The sequence below is a fragment of the Podarcis pityusensis genome (assembly GCF_964106645.2).
Source record: "Podarcis pityusensis genome assembly, chromosome: 8".
Classification (NCBI taxonomy): Eukaryota; Metazoa; Chordata; class Lepidosauria; order Squamata; family Lacertidae; genus Podarcis; species Podarcis pityusensis.
Genome location: NC_138033.1, coordinates 23,232,015 through 23,251,400, shown reverse-complemented (window position 1 = coordinate 23,251,400; position 19,386 = coordinate 23,232,015).

Sequence of the window (19,386 nt, the reverse complement as noted above, 5' to 3'; positions counted from 1 at the left end):
AAGCGACTGGACTCCTCCACCCACCTCGCCTCTCATTGGTCGTTCCATTTCCATAGCAACCACAGCCATGGAGCAGGGTGAGGGGAACAACCTCAGGGACATAACTGAAGTCAGTTTATCTGCTTTTTTTCTTAAAAAGTGTAAAGCTAGAACTAGAGTCCAGCTTTGTGATGGTCATTGCAATGAGCCACAACGGCTATCCAGGAAAAGTTTATTCTCCTTGCAAGATGCAGCAGATTTGAGATTCGGATCCACCATTATGCTGAGCAGAGTCTTTCCCAAACGGAGCAATATGTGGAGCAAATCCCACATGGCCTCCAACTACCCCACCTGCCAGGGGCAGACTCTGTTTTCTGGGACAAATCCATGTCTGTATTTTGCCTTTTGGGGGTGCCTGTGGGAGGGAAAAGAAGGAGGAGAATCCACTTCTATTCTACTCCTTTGTGGTTGCAAGATACATGCATTGAGCAATAGGGTTTGTATCTTTTGTAGCAGAAGGAAATAATCTTTTGCTCCAGCCCTTCCATGACACTGATCTCAGTAGGCAGCACTACACCCATTATATTAATAATAATAAAAATAATTACCTGTCCATCTCTACTTCTTCTATCCAGCATGAAATTAGGCCAGCCAGCCAGGGGCCTGGATATGGCCCTCAGACAGAAGGTTCCCTAACCCTGGTTTAAGCAGAGATGCCAAGGATTGAACCAGGAACCTTCTGTAGAATGCCCTACTGGACTCCTCCACCCACCTCGCCTCTCATTGGTCATTCCGTCTCCATAGCAACCACAGCCATGGAACAGGGTGAGGGTAACAACCTCAGGGATACGGCCTAGGACCCTCGTACCTACGGGACCGCCACTCCTGGTATCTTCCACAGAGGAACTTACGGTCTTCAAACAAAAACATCCTGAAGGTCCCAGGCCTCAGAGAGGTTAGGCTGGCCTCAACTAGAGCCAGGGCTTTTTCGGCTGTGGCTCCGATCTGGTGGAATGCTCTGTCACAAGAGACTAGGGCCCTGCGGGACTTGACATCTTTCCGCAGGGCCTGCAAGACAGAGCTGTTCCACCAGGCCTTTGGCCAAGGCACAGTCTGACTCCCTCCTTTGGCAATCCTTACAGAACTCTAGCCCAATGGTTGCCATTTATCTGATTGGAATTAATTTTATAATGAAAAGATTTTAGAATGTTTTATCATTTTGCTGTTGTTAGCCGCTCTGAGCCTGGCTTCGGCTGGGGAGGGCAGGATATAAATAAAAAATTTTATTATTATTACCCCAACCTGGGATAGGAAAAAGGGGCCTAGGAAAAGAGTCGTTGGATGAGGAAGCAAGGAAAGCAAATGGGAATGGGGAGTGGTCCAGAATAATGAGTAGGAGAGGACCAGGACCAGGAGACGAGCCCGAGGATGGAAAGAAAGCTGCAAGGTTTAGCAATCAGAAAGGAGAGCCTGCCCAAGGACAGGATCCGCAGGGCACTGAAAAAGGTTACACAGAAATTCAGAAGAAGCATTGCTCCCTTTGCTTACTTTTGCAACAAGCAATGCACCATTTGGCTTCCTCTGGACTTTCCACGCAGCCACACACACACACCCCACACGCTATTTTTAAAGATCCTCCAAACTGTTACGCATCATCAGGGCCTCTTTGCCTAAATGCTGCGCTGCCACTTACGTAATTGAGCCCATTCGCTTCCCTCCCTCCCTCCCCTGCCCCCATCCTGGTCCCGGCTTTGCAAACATGGCCAGATTGCATACAAGAGGCATCTGCTCCAGCACAAAGAACATTCTGTGCAACTGACGTACTGCAGAGGGGAAAGTCGCACTCATCGAGACCGTGTTGGCAGCGGCTGCGGAGCAGTTTTGCAGGCTGACGAAGCATGGCTGTGCGCTCTCTCTCCCTCTCTCTGGACCACCACGCACACACCCAGGTCCTGCTATATATAAAGGACTTGGTTCACGGCACTCCTTCTCCCTGTCCACTACACATGCAGATACACAAAGTGGGTCACTGTGTCGCAGTGGCGTAGCGTGGGTTGTCATCACCTGGGGCAAGGCAAGTAATTTGCGCCCCCTAACCCTGAGTGAGCCAGGTAGGGGCAGAGAGCTGCGAGTGCAAGCGCGCCCCCCCCAGATGTTGCGCCCGGTGCGGCCGGCCCCCCCTGCACCCCACACGCTACACCACTGCTGTGTCGATTCAGTGGATCATTGTAATGCATTAACTCTTGTCACCTGTGAGGGCAACCCAAGCTATCTGTGCTGTACTCATTCCAGCCGCACAATATTTATGCTATACGGTGACATTTTGCATACACCTCTACTACAAGCAGAACAGCCAGTGCTCTGTGTCCGATTCTGACAGAATGTTTTAACTCTCAAAAGTCCATACTCTGAAAAAATGGGCATGCAAATGTGTTTTATGTGTATGTTTGCCATAAGATAGCCTGCTTGTCATAGCCACGGAGAGGGACGTGCATGCAAAAAGCTATTAAGAAATGTCACTTGCCATACAATATACACACAAGCACACACTAAGTAACATTTTGGAGGTTTCACCTTATATACTTCCAAGAATTTCTCAGCCTCAGTAAGGACTAGGTGCTTATTTCGAAAACCAAACAAATGCCGACCACCTGCAGGCCCTACAATATAAGCCATATCACAGAGTGCAAATTTTTTTGAATGCCACATCTAGTACGTAGGTAAAACTACAGCCAGCCTATGTAGATGTTTTAGAAACCACAAATCTACAATCTTTTCCAAAAAAGAAAAGGTGAAGCAGCCAGTTGCTAAACATTTCAGTTCTGAGAACCACAGCTTGTCAGACTTATCAATAATGGCTACGGAGATACCAACAGATCTAACAATGTTAGCAAAGAGGAATAACTTATGAGTGTACACACTGGACACATTAACAGCACATGGGGGAAAGCTCAGTCGGTAGAACATGAGACCCTTAATCTCGGTTCGAGCCCCATATTGGGCAAAGGATTCCTGCATTGCAGAGGGTTGGACTAGATGTGCTTCCAACTCTATGATTCTGTGGTCTCAGCCATCACTTAGCTTCAGTGAATGAAGCCCCTCTGAGCACTGCATCCTCAAAGCTCTATAACTGCTACCTTGGAAATAACATCATTTCATTTTTATCAGAGTTGTTGTTGTTGTTGTTGTCGTCGTCGTCGTCGTCATCTATACCCCGCCCATCTGGCTAGGTTTCCCCAGCCACTCTGGGTGGCTTCCAACAAAATATTAAAACTACAATAAAACACCAAACATTAAAAAACCTCCCTAAACAGGGCTGCCTTCAGATGTCTTCTAAAAGTCAGATCGTTGTTTATTTCCTTGTCATCTGATGGGAGGCCATTCCACAGGGCGGGTGCCACTACCGAGAAGGCCCTCTACCTGGTTCCCTGTAACTTCGCTTGTCACAGTGAGGGAACCACCAGAAGGCCCTCGGTGCTGGACCTCAGGGTGAATGATGGGGGTGGAGATGCTCCTTCAGGTATACAGAGCAGCTGATGAATGCAAAAGCCAGAATGTGTTACCATGTAAATTTGAAAAAAACCTCTGTTTGTTAATCATAGTAACAGGTATATTATGCTAACTGGATCCTAAAAGGGATCTAGACCAAACTTGCAAGAAGTGCTGTTTGATCCTTTTACAACTACCGCTCTATCTATAAGACAAAATGCAAACATGCTGGTTTTGTTGATAAATTTTCTTACCCACAAGGCAGCATCTTCTTCTCGTCTCATATACGGAGTACAAACCAGCCCTATAGAAAGACGAATGGGATTCTGCCAAGAGTGTTAGGCTGAAATGGGCTCTGGTTAGAAACAGCCTACTTTCCTGGATGCACATGGCTGACCAAGAAGGGGGTATATGCATGCACACACACACAAACAAGAAAGGGGCTTATGAACGTCCTCAGAAGACATGGACTTCGGGTGGGTAGGTTGACAGATGGACCAGCAGCCTGATCCAGACAGCAGCTGCTGCATCAACAAGAAGAATCAAAGGAATGCTTCTGACATGGTCTCCAGTCTGGTCTTCTGGACAATTCCCTCCAAACAGAGAGAAGGGATGAGTTTGCAGTGGAGGAGGAAAGGGATGAGCAGGGACTTTGGGGCAAGGGCTTTGGGGAGGAGGGACATTTTGGCCCAGTCTAACCCATTTGGGTTTGACAGTAAGTTTGATTCTATTCATTCAAGGCGCAATAGAAACTAAGGGTTTCCCTTCGTGGAACATTTACCACCCTGGGGATTTGTTGAAGGGCAGGATAGAAATCCCTGAACCAAATAAAGAAGCAACCCAACTATTATTTATGTGCCAAAATAGCTCTGTATGGAGCAAGAGGTGTATGGAAGAAATCCATCTCCATCTAGGACAGGGGTCAGCAACCTTTTTTAGCCACCATCCCTCGGACCATGTGGTGGTCTGGACTATATTTTTTTGGGGGGGAGGAATGAACGAATTTCTATGCCCCACAAATAACCCAGAGATGCATTTTAAATAAAAGGACACATTCTACTCATGTAAAAACATGCTGATTCTTGGACCGTCCATGGGCCGGGATGAGAAGGCGATTGGGCCGCATCCAGCCCATTGGCCTTAGGTTGCCTACCCCTGATCTAGGAAATGGGGCTTTGCTTAGAAACTCAAAACAAAATGCAGGAAATTGTTGCACCTTACAGGTGCACAATATTACCTAATCCCCTTTGTGATTAGGTGACTATCTACCTGAACTGAACTACTGACATTTGCAATAACTTTATTGCCTCCCTATAGCTTAAAATATGTCAGCTACCCTCCCCAATGATTCCAGCTGATATGTCAATGCAACTGCAAGAGAGGTTTTTCCAAATATAAATCACTGTTTGGAGTCTCTTTGAGAAAGGAAACATGCTTTATACTGAGACAAGCCATTGGTCCATCTAACTCAGAATTGACTGACTGGCAGAGGCTTCCCAGGGTTTCAAACAGGGAGCCAGACAGCACTTTTTGTTGAAAATAATCTGGTAACTACCATAATATTCTTCAGCAAATGAAGGGGAAACAATAGACATTGGTTTGACTTCTTCTGAGTTCTTGAGTTTTCCCAGCCATAGTTTACTGGGGACAGTGCTCCATTTAAAGCATGTTTAAAGCATGACTTCCACCAAAGAATACTGGGAGCTTTAGTTTATTAAGGGTGCTGGGAATTATAATTCTGTGGGGGTAAACCACAGTCCCCAGGATTCTTTAAGGAAACCCTTGTGCTTTAAATGGATGGTGTGTATGCAACACTAAACTATGGCTGGAGCAGTGTCCCCACTAAACTATGGTGCAGCCACTGCAGCATATAGGAGAGGAGAGACTGGGGACTAGGGCACAATAGTAAAGATACAGCAATTTGAATGCACTATAAACATGCAACGCCTGATGGCACCAGAGAGCAGGAAATTTCGAAATGTGATTTTCCATAGGGATTCCCCCCCCCTCTTGCTTTAACAATTTAATTTCTGACTTATTTATAGGGTCCCACCCCACCCGTATTTAGGTCCACCCTGGAACTACTGGTGATGAGGCGCTGCATGGTTGTTTTCAAAATACAACCAAGAGTCTTGTGGCATCTTAAAAGACTAGCCGATTATACATTTTGTCGATGAGAGGCCACATCATGTGATGCGTTGTCTTTAGTCTGTGTATAACATAGGCAAGGATGTGTGTGCGCACGCACACACACGTGCAGAAAAAGTTCTACATTGTGGGGCAAGAAGGCCATGAAATGCAGGAGTTGCTCAGTCTGAAACATTTCATGAAAAGCTCAAATCTGTGCCGCACAAGCACAGTGACCGTTCACAAAGTCAGCAATGGGCAACATAGCAGTCTCCCTACCTTGGCCATGGCTGATTTGACCCTGGTTGTGGGAGGGAGAGCTTTGGTCTCAGTTGAGTCCTGAATGAATAGGATCAAACCTGCTGATATATTTCAGCGCAGTTCCAGGCCTTGGTTATAGTAATCTGACAGAGCGTGGATGATAACAGGGAAGGGAAGGGCTGCTCCCCACTGTAGAGAGGCCAGCAGTTCATAAATAAATGCATCTCATACATAAATGCATCACTCGGAGCAGCTACAGGCTCAGAGAGAGGAACACACAGACCAACCTCCCAAGGGAACAGACTGTAAGAGCTCACCAACTGCACCACTTCCCGCCCCCAACTGGGTTCATGCATAGCATTAGGTGTTTTCATTAACCCTTTCTGTTCTTTCCCCATCCCCCCCTTTAAAAAAAAAAGATTTACAAGGCTCACATCTCTCTCTAGAGAATACTTCTTTTGTATCTGCCACCTGGAACTCCCATCTCTACCTGACAGGCAAGCAAGAAGAATGAGCTATTTAAGCAGCAGAGGCAATCAAGGGGTCTTGGGCGCATCAGGAAAAAGTCCTGGGCTTGCCATTGTTATTTTTATACACGTATCAAGGATCAGAAATCTGTGGCCTTCCAGATGTTGTTGCTCAGCTCCCCATCCGCCCCAGCTAACATGCCCAATAGGCAAGGTTTTGGAGGGGAGATGGAGTCACAGAGAACCTGGAAGACCACAGATTCCTCACCCTTGATACATGTGTGTGCATGTCTATTCCCTGCCATTTAACCTGTGTAGACAGGCTCCTAAGTTGACTTGCTTACAAGCTTCACGTTGCAGCAAAAAAAAACTACATAGGAGTATTGTTCCACCTTAAAGATGAACACCTTTATTTATTGTGGCATCAGATAGTCACCTTCAAATACCTGAAGAGCTGTCCCATGGAAGATGGAGTGAGCTTGTTTTCTGCTGCTCCAGAGGGTAGGACCCAAAACAATGGATTGACATTACAAGAAAGGGGATTCCAATGAAACATTAGGAAGAACTTTCTTATGGTAAGAGCGTTGAGCAGTGGAACAGACTCTCATGAGAGGTGGTGAACTCTTCATTCATTGGAGAGTTTTAAACTAAGGTTAGATGGCTGTCAGGGATTGCTGTGATTCCTGCATTGCAGGGGGTTGGATTAGATGATCCTAGGGGTCGCTTCCAACACTGCACTTCTATGTGTGGGATGTGATACATTAGTAGCAGTCAAGTACAACATTCCTTGTTTTCCTAGAGTGGATATACAGGGGAATGTTTGGTCCAGCCAGTCAAAAACTTCCTGTTTCCTCCTGGCTGGGACATACTTTCTTTGCATGTGACTAGAGGTGGGCGTGACCTTTCCTGCCCAGGTAACAAAAGGGCAAGGCATGCAGCTCTTTGACTTCCTCTGTTTCCATCTTCCTTTCGTTGTGTGAACTGCAATGACTGCCAGTCTGCACTCACTGGGATTAACCCCCATATGGGGTAGATCCACATGTACATACAGTGGTACCTCGGGTTAAGAACCTTAACCTTAAACTGTTCTTAACCTGAGGTACCACTTTAGCTAATGGGGCCTCCCTGCTGCGCCGCCAGAGCACGATTTCTGTTCTCATCCTGAAGCAAAGTTCTTAACCCGAAGTACTATTTCTGGGTTAGCGGAGTCTGTGACCTGAAGCGTCTGTAACCTGAGATACCAGTGTATTTGTAACCAAGTCTGCCTTCAGGGATCCAACTGTGAACTGATGATGTGAGTAAACTTCTTTTATATACTTTACACAAGATTGTGGCATGTTTATTCTTTTAAGAGGGATAAAAGGGAACTTTCCAGGAACCAAACAAGCCTGTAACCAGCTACCCGCTGTGTGTTTAAAAGGGGAATGTAAAACTCTGCTAAGGTATAGAACTTGCTAGCGCAGTTAGGAAGGATATTAATAAACAATATATCCTCTCCTGCCTCCCTGAACATTCCCACATGATGCTATGTTAAACTTTCATAGACTCAAGCCCACTTCATCAGATGTATCTTATGCCACACACACACAAATCAATCTGTTAGACTTTAAGGTGTCACAAGGCTCTTTGGTTTGCTTTTGTTTACAAGTATTCCTTTTGAGGCAGTCATTTGATTTATCAAACGTTAGTCGCTTTTCCCTCACTTGAATGCCTGCTACTTCCTCTCATATTGCATCTTAAGATGGTGACCAGATGCAGACTCCATGGCTTCCGTATCAGCCTACTTGCTCCCTTCTCTTCTCCCTCCTTTGTTTGCCATCTAGGCCTGATGAAGTTCTGAAAAACTCAGAGGCTCACACCCTGTTTTGTTTGGATGTTTGGATGATGAAAGCATACCCCTCCACTATCCCAATTAAATCAGGACATCCAGGTTTGGACGGCATGTGAAAGTACTGTTCTGGTGCAGATTTTGGAAGTCTCCAGACTTATTTGCATTTCATTAGGCACCTTTAGGCACCAGGCAAAAATGTTCCTCTTTAAGTTGCCGTTAGTAACACACACAGCTTGCGGACCTAACACACAGAATAAGAGAACAAGAAGAACATACATTTAAAGAAGACTGGAAAATGTTTATCGAATATATGGGGGGAAATTGTGTGCACTTGAAAATGTTGGCAGCATTCAGATAAATTCAACAGTGTAAATATTTTTTGATGGATGTAATAATGGAATACTGAATGGTTTAGTTTATATAAAATATGCAGGGATCTATGATATGCAAAGTGAACCATGGAAAGAGAAAAGGGGAAGTTTTTGATATTTTAGGGTTGTTTAAATGAATATTCTAAATTGTAAAACAGAAAATTTAATTTAAAAGTATATATCTGTAAAGCAAAACATTCTTCTTTAACCAGGCTGATTGACATCCAATGCCCTTTTAAAATATGTGGGTTGGGGGAGGGTTATTGGGTTTTTTTGTTTTTATTTTGATTATGTATTATATTGTGATTTTATCTTGTGAACTGCCCTGAGACCTGTGAGTATAGGGCAGTATACGTTTCATTTATTATTATTATTATTATTATTATTATTATTATTATTATTATTATATTACCATACCTTTAAAGCAGTATTGACCCACTTTAAACAATCACGGCTTCCTCAAAAGCATAATGGGAATTGCAGGTTTTTAAGTTCAAAAGCATGTCAAAGTGCAAGTAGATAAATAGGTACCGCTCTGGCGGGAAGGTAAACGGCGTTTCCGTGCGCTGCTCTGGTTTGCCAGAAGCGGCTTAGTCATGCTGGTCACATGACCCGGAAGCTGTACGTCGGCTCCCTCGGCCAATAAAGCGAGATGAGCGCCACAACCCCAGAGTCGGTCACGACTGGACCTAATGGTCAGGGGTCTCTTCACCTTTACCTTAAGGGTGCTGAGAGTTGTCTGGAAATGCCTATTTCTCTCGCAGAGCTACAATTCTCAAGAGTGGTTCAACAATCCTCTTCCCAGGGGGACTCTGGAAATTGTAGCTCTGTGAGGTAGGGTTGCCATATTTCCAAAAGTGAAAATCCAGACACAAAAGAGGTTGGTTGATTTGCAAAAATTCTGGCCGAATGCAATTTTCCCAGGCTGGGAATTTCCAGACGTATGGCAGCCCTATGTAAGGAAAATTGGGGTCTCTTGACAACTCTCACTGCTCTTCACAAACTACAGTTCCCAGGAAGCTTTGAGGGAAGCCGTGACTGTTTAAAGTGGGGAGATACTGCTTTCTTCCCAGCCAACAGGGCTACATTTTTATATTTCTTTAAAGGTTGTCTGTAAAATAAAATTTACAAAATTGTAGTAAGGTAAGGGGTCCCTCTGCTGGTTGGCTTTGGAAGCACACGTTGTGGTTACAATCAAGATGAGAGCTCTGAATAAGACATGGCTGAGTACACACACCCCATAGAGTTAAAGCGTGTGGCTTCCCCCAAAGAATTCTGGGGACTGTAGTTTGTTAAAGGAACTGGGAATTATACTTCTGTAGTGGGTAAAGTACAGTCCCAATGAAGCCACATCCTTTCAATGCAACTGTTTGCATAAGGAGCCTTCCTTTGGGTTGTACCCCAAGTTAGAGTAAATATACTGATAAGCAGATTGGTAGCTTATCAACAGACCTTATCTGTTGATAAGCAGATCTGTAGCGAGGTGGGGGATGGGTGCTTCCTCCTCCCACACAGGATTTTTCTGGGGAAATTGTCTTTTTCATTTGTGACATGATAAGGCAGCCTCCATTTAAGGAACAGCCATTTGCTTTAAGAGCAGGAGCAAATTAAGAGCAGGATCCTCTGAAAAATTTGGCAAATAAGGCAGGGTGAGTACACAGCAAAAGTCTCATCTAGAAGAAACCCCAAGTGTTTACTCACTGAAAACTTTCGCTGGCAGAGGATGGATTTTGCATTATCGCAAGCAGCCCGTATAATTACTTTGGTGACCGTGGGAAAAGTCAATCTGTGTAGCAACATAACACTTGACGAATTAAATATTAGAACTTTACATTGTGGACTAGAGTAAGATTCTACCCTCTCGATTTTCCTTTGCTTTTCAGTTTCAGAATAAAGAAGCATGTTTGCTTGCTTGCAGCAAGAAGTAAGAGTTAAAGAGCAAAAAAAAGATAAAACTTCAAGTGTTCTGTAAAAATATCCATCCTAAGTTATCCTTCACTCTTTTAAAGCACTCCCTAAACTTACAAAATGGCTGTATTTCGTTCTTTTTCTTGAAAATTCTGAGTGCACAGAGAACGTGGAATGCACAGAGAGAGGGGGCTTACATTTTCAAATTGGATTGATGCTGGCTTGGGGAGAGCAGAGCCATCAAAATGCAGTATTTATGTGGAATATAAATACATCATATATACATGGTTTCACAAGCCAGCAGCTGGAGTGCATTCATGCGCAGAGCCTGAGATTTTTCTATGCCTGCATTGGAGGCCTCAAGTGAACATCATGGATACTATCTTGAAGAAGTGAGTTGTAAATGTGTGTAACCATTGTAGTGATTTAGAGACATGTCCTTGCAGGAAACATTGGAATGAGAGTTTAGAGATGTTCCCTGGAGAATGGTGCAAGCAGGCTATAGAGCCTGACTGGCTGAGAGGGCTCCAGCGAAAACCACTTGTTTTAACTTCTGCTTAATAAACCCTTGTAACCTCTTGCCTCAAGATACTGAACCCACACTTATCATAAGCGGAGGCCACAAGCCTCCCAAAGCTGTACAGCTTTCTTCTGCCTTGTAGCAGCTAGTGGTACCTCGGATTAAGAACTGAATTCGTTCTGGAGGTCCGTTCTTAACCTGAAACTGTTCTTAACCTGAGGTACAACTTTAGCTAATGGGGCCTCCCGCTGCCGCCGTGCCGCCACCGCTCGATTTCTGTTCTCAGTCTGAAGCAAAGTTCTTAACCTGAGGTACTATTTATGGGTTAGCAGAGTCTGTAACCTGAAGCGTCTGTAACCTGAGGTACCACTGTACAGTGGACAAGAAATAACTGTGGCCTGGTCCCAATTTAGCAACAGAACCTCCAGCATCAGAACTCTTGCAGCTGTCATCTAGCCTGCAAATGTTTGGGAATGTTGCAGGAAACAGACTGGGGAACCTCAGGGCCCAGGGACAAATGTGGCCTTCCAGGCTTCTCTATATGGCCCTTGAGACTTGCTCTAGGCAACACCTCCTCCTCAGTCCCCATTCCTGGTTGGAATGTGTCCTTGCAACTGCAATAATGCCTCTTGTTTCTTTGGAGGAAAGACGTGTGCATGTAAACCAGAGCTTTCCAAACTTTTCTTGTTGGTGACATGCTTTTTAGACACGCATCATTTCACGATGCAGTAATTCCGTTTCCCTAGCAAACTGGAGGTTTAACTACATAACCCCTTTCCAGCATGGGGAGCATTCGTGTGACACACACTTTGGAAAGTTCTGATATAAGCCTCTTGTTGCGTATGGGGTGTTAGGGGAGGGGTGGTATCTCTGGGGTAGTTTGTCTGCCTTTGCTCCCCACCCTGCACTCAGCTCTCACCTGTGGCTCTGAGAAGCTGTCAGAATGTGACAATGGCCACATCCCGAGAAACAGCTTCGACTGGCTGGCTAAACCAGGTGAGGGGAGCCAGTGGGTCTCAAACCCTCAGTGAGTCTAGGTCTTCCCCTGCATGCAGAGACAGACACTGGCGGATTGAGCAGACGAGACCAACAGTGGGTCCAACAGTCGAGGAAGTGGTTATTGCACATGCTGTAGAGGGAAGTGATGATGATGATGATGATGATGATGATTTATACCCCGCCCATCTGGCTGGATCTCCCCAACCACCCTGGGCGGCTTCCAACAAAGTATTAAAATACAGTGGTCTATTAAACGTTAAAAGCTTCCCTAAACAGGGCTGCCTTCAGATGTCTTCTAAAAGTCTGGTAGTTGTTCTTCTCTTTGACATCTGGTGGGAGGGTGTTCCACAGGGTGGGTGCCACTACCGAGAAGGCCCTCTGCCTGGTTCCTTGTAACTTGGCTTCTCGCAGTGAGGGAACCACCAGAAGGCCCTCAGCGCTGGACCTCAGTGTCCAGGCAGAACGGTGGGGGTGGAGAGGGGCAGATGGGGCTCATCAACCTGGGAAGGTAGCCCACCTAGGAGAATTCTGATCCTAAACCTCTGCTGCCTTGCAGAATATATGGGGGGGGGAGAGAGAAAAGGCTAGGGAGTTTACCCCACACAAACCCAGAGTGAACACCCTAAAACAGCTGGATGGCACCTTAGGAGTTCCTTCCAGCAACTCCTAAAGCCAAGCTGGTGCCAGACATATTGCTCTGCTTTCCTTTGGGCCACATCAGCAAGGCCAAGGAGGTGGTATTGTCCTCTGGGCAGCCCAGGACCTCCACACACAGGTGCTCAGGCTTGCGCTCCAGGAAGCTCACTTTGGTGCTGCTAATGCAGCGCTTTGACTTCACCCCCGGAGGCACACTCCATTGGCTCTCGAGACAGGCAGTTGCCCACAACCACCACCATAATTGTTTTATTCCGTGGCTGGAATACTGGACAAAGGTCCATTACCCAAGGGTCAGATCCATTGCTCTGCCCACGTTTGCCTCTGATTCTGCCCTCCACTGTAATGCAGCTACCAGATGGTTTGCAGCTCTTGGGCTGAAAAATGTTTCCCATTCCTGATAGAAGTCCATCAAACCATGCATTATTATTTAGGTTCATCAGGGCTTTAAACCAAAGGGAACCAGCCAACAACTTTGCAAAAGGATGGCGGGTGGGAGAAGCTTGAAGGTTAGCCTGTTTGTCAGGAAATTCAGTGCGATGGGCAGGTTGAAGAGCAGGTGGCTGAGCTGGGAGGCGGCAGAACCACCTGACAACACGGTGGCCTTGCCAAGCCACACGACGCTTCTAGCAAAATGCCTGCAAAGTGCTTCTGCTCCACTAGCGTATACAAGCTGGGGCAAACGAGAGCAGTGGCACGAGATTCTGTTGCACCTGCAGAATACATACAGCCACACCGTTTCATTTCCAATCAGTGCAGGTCCACAGCTTTCTATTGAAATCCCGTAACTTTTCATACCACAGATGTTCCACTGGAGCGTCTATTGCCCTAACTTCATTGTTTTTCTTACACAAGAGCACCCCCTGCAGATATCAGTGGAATAATATAGGGGAAGCATCCATAGGCATAGCCAGGATTAATTTTAACATGGCAGGCTTTATGTGGGGGGGGGGCAGAACCGAGATCTGTGATACAATTGGTCAGTTAGCTAAGTATTTTTATTTATTTCTTTGATTGGGAGGGGGAGCTGCCCATGGAAGCATCACAGAAGAACTAAGGAAGTATGGATGGACTGTCCAGTCCAAATCCACTAAAAAGGTAAGGGTAAAGCACCCCTGACAGTTAAGTCCAGTCGCAGATGACTCTGGGGTCGCGGCGCTCATCTCGCTTTACTGGCCGAGGGAGCCAATGTTTGTCCGCAGACAGTTTTTCTGGGTCATGTGGCCAGCATGACCAAGCTGCTTCTGGCGAAACCAGAGCAGCGCATGGAAACACCGTTTACCTTCCCGCCAGAGCTGTACCTATTTATCTACTTGCACTTTTTGGTGTGCTTTCGAACTGCTAGGTGGGCAGGAGCTGGGGCAGAGCAATGGGAGCTCACCCCGTCACGGGGATTCGAACCGCCGACCTTCTGATCAGCAAGCCCAAGAGGCTCAGTGGTTTAGACCACAGAGCCACCCACGTCCCATCCAAATCTGCTACTAACACAGTATTCTTGTATCAGTGAGTTGTTTCAGAATACGCCTTCAAAAAAGCAAGCACCAGTTTGGAAGGGCCCCAAGACAAACTAAAGCAAGTCGCTGCAGTTGAGTTAATTGTAGCTGCTGCAAGCACAACTAGTGGAAGAGAACTGAAAAGGCAACCACTCACTTCGCCTCTTTGCGCAATGATGGGGAAACTGCAGCCGTTTGGTTGTCGTTGGGCTACAGCTATCATCCTTGACCTTTGACCAAGCTGGCTGGGGCTGAGGGGAGTTAGAGAGTCCTGAAAGACTAAAGGTTTCCCATCCTAGAACATGTGAACATAGGTACTTCCCACCCTAGAGAGACAAGAGGTGAGCGTCAATCTCACCCTGATTTAAAGCTGTAGAAGCATCCAGAGTTAGCTCTGCACAGGGGAAGATTTTATCAGCATCTGCACCATTCCCAGCCATGATTTTCATAACCAAGCAGCGACTCGAGATGACATTCTCAGTTAATCTGTAGCGGTGGTCAGAGGAATCTCCAGCAGAATGGAGTATACTGAGATTGTCAGAACACGCTCAGAGAATCCTGCTTTCTTTACCTGAGGAGAGCGGCAAGATTGTCTTCTCCCTGACTAAAAGCTCTAGAAGAGGGAGTAAGAGCTTGCGCTTCCATGCTGTTGGAGCCCATCTCCCAACCAGTATGGCCTGTGGCAGGAATGAGGGGGGCTGTAGTCCATCTAGAAAGTCACAGGCTCTCCATCTCGACCACAGAAAGGTCTGCAGAGATACAGAACACAGTTGTGGGACTCAAGCAAAAAGAGAGAGTATAAAACTTGTTTCAATCAATATATGCAAGTCCAAACCATGGCTTTGCTAAACCAGAATCTAGATCTGATGACAGGCAAAAGCTGAAAAATGAATCTGGCTCTTTAAAGAACTTAGTTCATGATGAATACGCTGAAGTTGCAAGAAATACCAAGTCATTTTGCTTTGCCGTGTTTGCAATATATAAAAAAACTGGCCGTTCAAAAGGTTTTTATATGAATCTTAATTGATGTAGCTCAGTTGGCAGAGCACATGCTCTGCATGCAAACAGTCCAAGGTTCAACCCCCAGTTTCTCCAGGTAGGACTGGGAATGCATCCTGTTGGAAACCCTAAAGTGCTACTGGAATCCTAACCCTGCAGTGTGCAGTCAGTGTGAACCACATTGGGCTACGTGGACCAATCGTCTGTCTTGGCATAAGGCAAGTGTCTATTGCCTGTCACAGAACACGGTAGAATGTTGGGCACTAGCTTTGAGAGCCAGTGTGGCGTAGTGGCTAGGGTGTTGGACTAGGATCCTGGAAGACCAGGGTTCGAATCCTCAGCCATGTGGCTCACTGGGTCACCTTGGGCCAGTCATTCACTCTCAGCCTAACCTGCCTTGCAGGGCTGTTGTGAGGGTACAATGGAAATATGTACATCACCTTGGAAATGTAAATGCAGTAAATATGTAAATATGATCATTTGGGTTGCCGTTTTCTGAATCGTTTCCAGCTCTACAATACCTTTTTCAGGTGAGGCAACAAGAACGGTATGCAGTATTCAAAGTGTGGTCACAACATAGTTTTTTTTACAATAGCATTAGGTTATTGGTAGTGTTATTTTCAATTCCTTTCCTAATTAAACTTAACATGGAATTTAACGTTACCACAGCTACTCTGTCAACATCGTTTTTGAATCGTCTACTATAACCTCAAGGTCTTGTCCCTGGTCAATCACCACCAGAGCCTATGTGGTTCAAGTAAAACTAAGATTTTTTTTTTAACCTTGATGTTTATCACTTTATGCTTGTACAATAAATTGGATTCGCCATTTTACTGCCCGTTCACCCAGCTCCAAATATATACTTTTGGAACTTTTCACAATTCCATTTTTGTTTTACCCACCTTGAACAACTGATACTGGCAGCAAACCTGTCTTACCTCACTGCCCACCCCTAATTCGAGATCATTTAGGAACAAGTGTCCCAATATAAATCCTTGGATAGGGCTCTCCATTTTCGACATACCTCCACTGGGAGAACTGTCCATTTATTCCTATCCTCTGCTTCCTGTTTCTTAAAGAGTTATTGATTGTAAGAGGACTTCTTCCTCTTACAACTTGGCTGCTAAACTTACTCAGTAGTCTTTGAGGTACTTTATCAAATGCTTTTGGAAACTGTAAGTATGCAATATTGACTGGATCACTTCTATTTATATGCTTTTGGACACTCTCAAAGAACAAAAAGGTTAGCGAGGCAGTGCTGCGGAAGCCATGCTTCAGCAAGACTTGTTCTTTTGTATGCTTGGCGATTCCATCTTTAGCCATGCTTTCCACCACTTCCCCCAGAAAAACATCAAGCTAACTGGCTTGAAATTTATCAGATTTCCCTCTAATACCTATTTTAAAATTGGTGTTACTCTGGCCTAACCAGTCCTCAGGCACAGACATGGATCCTAAGGACACCTGCTTTAAAAAGGTAACAAAATGACTCCACTCCACAAACATAAGCACACATACACAACTTACATAAAAAGCTGGGGTGGGGATCCTCATGAATGGGGCTATATGTGGAAGCCTCAGAATTATTTAGTTCTATGTGAATGCCATTTGCACTGGTTGGTACCCCAGCTGGTGGATGTTGGGGCTCTAGTAAAAAATAAAGCAGATCCACAGCAAATCTGAGGTCTCCCCAGAAAGTGGTTCTTTATGGTTTCAGAGAGAAGCCCTATCTGGAGATGCCAAATACTGAACCCGGCACCCTTTTGCATGCAAAACGTTTGCTCCACCACCAAGTTACAGCTCTTTGCTCTCACACACCAAAAGAAATGAACAAGTATGAGCAAGCTACGATTCCAAAGGATGACTGAGCTAAATGGAAATACTTGTCTTTATAATGTACAGTCAGATAATGCTTTTGAACAAATGGTCTAACGGAAAATGCATTTCTCTGTTAAGGGGAACACACTACTTAAGAAAAACCAACTTTATCTTATGAGGTCACCCTGATCCCCACCCCTGGTTGAGGCCAGCAAAGGTAGATGGGGAGGAGGGAAAGTCAGCCTGTTTTGCTTTAGACACACAAGCCACTCTACGGCTAAGTGCTCCATTTGATGTTCAAATTGAATTCTGAAAAACCACAAATAAGCTAGAACATCTGCTACCAGCAGCAATACAAAGCAAGTCTAGAAGAGGCTACAAGGAGCAGAAGATTAAAGTCTCTTTTGCCTTAGATCCAAAAAAAACCCCGTGTGCTTGTGAGCCATGGCCACCGATATATCCCCCCATCTCACTTCACGGGACATATTTCACATGTCCTACCTGCCATTTCCGTTCCAGCAACCTTTGCAACTACCCTGCAGTGGAGGTTTCACCCGCAAGTCTGGCTATGAATAATTAAAAAAGATCTCTGCAGCAATTTCATTGCAAAAGAGCCAGCATGCGGCATATGCAGGGCTATCTCTGTGTTAACATGTACAAATTTTATTTGTGGGGGCTTATTCTATAATTTATAAGGTTGCACTCTTTGCTCAGTTATGATTCATAGATTTAAAAACCTTCTGAGTGACCAAAAAGTGTATTTGATAAACGCGTATTTTTTTTTTAATAAAAGAGCAGCATTTCTAAAAACTGCAAATAGCAAGAAAAAAGGATTCTCCTTCCGCTCCAGCACAGAAGGTAATGAATGGTTCTTCAATGCACTCTCTAAAAACAATGTGTGATTTTTTTTCTATAGCTTTTTTCTTCCTTTATATGCAAACTGAATCTACTAGAACTCCGGTAAGATTTTTTTTAAATCATGCAACAGCTGTAAGTATATTTTGCTGTTGCAGCAACACCACCAAACAACTAGAAATTGTTCTCTGCCGTCCACCCCATCTCTCCATTTACGCACACGCCCATTAAACCTTTGCAGTCCAGGAAACTCAAATTGCCCAATGATAATTTCTGCACTTGTGTACTGCAACAGCAGAAAATACATACCACCCTGTTCATATGCAGGGATCTATCCTGAGTTTTGGAAGTCTTTTTAAAAATAAAAATCAGAGTCCAGTTCTCCATCATAATGGACAAAACAATATTCAAAATCTGCAGTATTGCCATGCACAACTTTTTGTTAGTATATATCGTGCCTGCCTAAAGAGCAGCACTCCACACACATTCAAATCAAGGTCCATGTTTGCAAAGACATGGGTATTTAGTGCCATACACAACTAAGTGATGTCATGGTCAGGATTTTGCAGACGTTGGGAGGACAACAAAGTATATGCAATTAAATGGAACACATACCGAAAAGGTATCCTTTCTAGAACATTAAGCAACGATACCTGGGGTATTCCAAAGCATCTGGAGGGCAACTGCCATTAGCTCCAGCTATCATGGCCATGTTGGCTGGGGCTGATGGGAGTTGTCGTCCAAAATATCTGGAAAGCATCAGCTGGCAAAGGCTTTCCTAAAGGGAATGCCCTTTGCAAAACCACTAACGCAGCAAGAAATTCAATGTCTTTTCGCCACAAGTGGCAGAGACATTTTGAGTGTTGTGAATTGCTTTAGCTGGTTAAGAGTTGGAGATTCAAAGCTAATATGAATCTCCTCTTTGCATCTTTTATTAAGCCTAAAAAAGACAAACAATAGGAAGTGTTATATAGCTCTATGGTCTGGCAAGGCCATGATATCTACCTGCAGCAAAGTTGCTGCATTTATTCATTTATTAAATTTATATCCTGCCCTTCCTTGCAAAGGAGCCCAGGGTGGCAAGAAGGTCTGAGTTAGCGCTTGGTGGTGAAATAACTTTGTTCTTCCTCTGCTCCTGCAACACTGCCAGGAAACAAGCCAAGATTTGGTTTGTCCAAACTGAGGCTCATGGTATGTTTCACTCCAAAGAAACCATGAGCTTAATTTTGAGACTGACAAATACACAGAGGCAAAGCAAGGGGCAGCGTGTTAAAAATGAATGAGGTAAGTCAGAAGTATAGACCTTTGTTTGCCTCTGTATCCTTGTGAAGCACACCCAAAAACATGCAGAGCAAGATCAAAGGAAAATGGACAGGACATTTTTTGTTCCTTTAATTTTGAAAACTGAACATCCCACCACTCGCAGCCCTTCAATTGCAAGGTCACATGTGGTAAGTGAGCTCAATTACCCATTGTTAAGACCTGTTTATATAGCACTTTGAGCAGAATAGTCTATAACCTGTGGGTTCATTTCTGTTCAATTGCTATTGACTTGGTCAAATTTCTGCAAATTTTTACATGAACAGTCATGCATATATTGTTGGAATGGTCTTTTAGA